This window comes from Stegostoma tigrinum, unplaced genomic scaffold, assembly GCF_030684315.1.
Source record: "Stegostoma tigrinum isolate sSteTig4 unplaced genomic scaffold, sSteTig4.hap1 scaffold_90, whole genome shotgun sequence".
NCBI classification, from domain to species: Eukaryota; Metazoa; Chordata; class Chondrichthyes; order Orectolobiformes; family Stegostomatidae; genus Stegostoma; species Stegostoma tigrinum.
The window spans coordinates 1,111,743-1,114,971 of NW_026728815.1; positions in this window are offsets into that span (position 1 = coordinate 1,111,743).

A 3,229-nucleotide genomic window follows, 5' to 3' on the forward strand; every position below is an offset into this window, starting at 1 on the left:
AAAAGATTGGGATAGGAGGGATAGAGAAGATCAGGAGAAAGATGGATTCAGCAAGAGGTTTTATGAACATGCAGTGCAGGCTGCTGGACCGGACTTAGAACCTCCTGGTAAATGAAAACTGAAAGAACTGTGAATGCTGTAAATCAGAAACAAAAATAAAAAAATGCTGGAGAACCTCAGCAAGTCTGGCAGCATCTGTGAAGAGAAATCAAAATTAATGTTTCAGGTTCGGTGAACCTTCCTCAGAACTGATAGTAGCTCGGAATTTGTTGGTTTGAATGTGGAAGGTAGGGTGACAGGAAGGGTATGGAGTAAACGATAGGTGGGGATAGAACCCATAGAGAGAGAGAAGAGCAATTGGACAGATAAAGGCGTGGATCACCATCTGTCTCGGAGGATGAATGGCTGTTAATAGAGACTGGTAGTGGCCAACGATGGATGACGGACTCTGTAATAACAAGTCTTGATGTGTGGGGAAGGGGGCTGGGACATGGGAGAATTCGGGCCCTAAAATTATTCCACAGTTACCTGAACGTTATATCCACTCACCCAATTTCCTGTAAAGACTCCAATCCATTCTCCCAGTTCCTCTGTCTGCATTGCATCTCTTCCAATACAGGCCAACTTCAAGAAGGGAGCGTCTGAAAGGTCCACATTCTTCCTCAACCGAGCATTCCCCAGCACCAATGTTGACAGGGCCCTCAGCCAGGTCTGACCCATCTCCTGCACTTCCACCCTTCCCTCCTCTCTCCTCTCCCACAACAGCGATAGGGTCACCCCTCTCTTTACCTACTGTCCCACCAGCATCCACATCCAGAAGATCAGCAGCATTTCCTCCATGTCCAATGAGATGCCACTACTGCACACAAATCCCCCTCTCCTCCCTTTGTTACGTCCTGGACACTCTCACCCACTCTTCATTCACTGCTAACAACCCCCCAACCACCCGCTGAACAGCCCCACAGAACCACCCCCTACAATCGCCAAAGCTGTAACACCTGCCCTTTTGCCTCCCCCTTCCTCAGTATCCCAAAGCCTAAATATACCTTCCAGGTGAAACAACATTTTATCTGCACTTCCCACAATCTCGTCTATTGCATTGGCTGCTCACAATGTGGTCTCCTCTACACTGGGGAAACAAAGTGTACACTGGGTGACAGCTTTGCAGAACATCTATGTACTGCTGACAAAAAAAATCCAAGCTTTTTGTTGTCTGCTACTTTAACACACCATCCTGTTCCCTGGCCAACATCCATGTCTCAGGATTGCTCCAGTGCTCAAGCGAAACTCAGCACAAGCTGTAAGAATAACACCTCGTTTTCTGCTTGGGGACTCAACAGCCTTCTGGACTCAATGTCGAGTTCAGTAATTTTAGGGCCTGAGCTCTCCAATGCTCTAGCCCCCAACCACACACATCAGGCCTTCTCAACAGTCACCTGCCATTACCCGCTTTGTGTTGTTAGGAACTGTCCTCATCAGCAGCTATTCACTCTCCGAGCCAGATTGTTATTCACTCCTTTGTCTGTTCAGCTGCTCTTCTCTCACTTTGGGCTGTATCCTCACCTAACGTTTACTCCTTACCCCTCCCCCAAGCTAGCTTCTGAATATAAATTGACGCGTTCCTGGATATCATCAGTTCTGAGCATGGGTCACCGTAAACACAGATTTCTTCCTGTGGGTGGATGTTGGGGAGATATGAAGAGGGTGACTTGCACACAGCAAACTGAAACCAAGATAGTGTTTATTTTTTCTAGATATCAGTCTTGGTCTGACTGTGACAGTTGCCTGGTGAATTTGTTTCGCAGGATATTAATTGAGAATAATTTGCAGACTGGGATCTGAAAACCAGTTGTAACAGAGTCAGTGAAATCATCTAGACCTGATTATCATTGGCAGTTAACTGTGGAAGGAAAAAAGCTTGCCATAACTCACTGGACAAAGCCTTCTCTGAAGCCTCAACTTCATCTAGGCCCTGACGTTGGATCTTCCACTAATTTCTCACCCCTGAAGCTTCCTCTGAGTTCATCTTGTCTCAGACCCAGCTGATTCCTCAGCCTCCTTCCCATTAAACAACTAACTAATATCTCCAGGAAAGGCGGGGGAAGCCCCAAGGATACATGATGGGATGGGGTCACATTGTGCAAGCTCTTCACACATTAAGTAAAGCCCTGTACCCGTGCACCGGTCTGCTCTAACATTCAGAGGCCAGTGTAATCATGCAAAAGTGGACTGTGCTCTGGGCGTGCTCAGGATTGAGAAGGAAACCTTGAAGTGGAGGAAGTAAATAGAGAGATGAGTTTGGATTTCAGCCCAGGGAGAATGAAGAGTATGTGGGACTGGGATAAACAGGTTTGGGGAACAAAGAGGAAATTATATTCCATACAGACCGGACTTATTTGAATTCCATCCTGTACTGACAGTGATGACTTCTCCTATCTTTACAGGTTTTTGAAGGGAAGAAATTTTCAGATGATAGTCTTAAGATAAATGTCAAGAACTGTACACTGTAGCATCGTGATGTTAAGGCACACTGTGTACTGAGTGTTACAGTGTTTGCAAGGTTCTGGAGGGTATAGAATTGGCTGATGGACAGTAAATAGGGTCATTTTCAGCTTGGTGACCTGATATTAGTGGTGGTGCCAGAGGGTCACTGCTAAAGCCACAGTCATTTAAAATTGATATCAGGGATTTAGACAATGGGAACAAGTGTAATGTCTCCAAATTCACTGACAAGACTTCAATTGGGTGGGAGAGATAGCTGTCGGGAAAACCAAAGAGGCTGTAAACAAATATGGGATAGCAAGAACTGCAGGTGCTTTAGTTAAAGTCAACGCAGTGTGGAGCTGCAGGAACACAGCAGGTCAGGCAGCATCAGCGGAACATGAAAGTCGACGTTTTGATTTGGGACCCTCATATTTTCACGCTGTAAACACATATGGACAGGTTCACTGAGTGGACAGGTAATTTGGAAATGGTTTATACTGTGGAGAAAATACCATGTGTGGCAGAGGCTTACACATATGGTGGAATATTAAAACCCCCATTCCCTGCTCAGTCCACAACCCAGAGCCAGTGAGGTTTTGTCCCTGAGGGAGGGCAGTTTTCTGATTGGATGTTATAACATTGCAACATTAAGATACTAAGTATAACAAGGTTCACTACATCCCACATTACCACCTACTTTGCTGTCTCTGTCATGCGAATTATAATTTAAATGTTGGCAGATGAA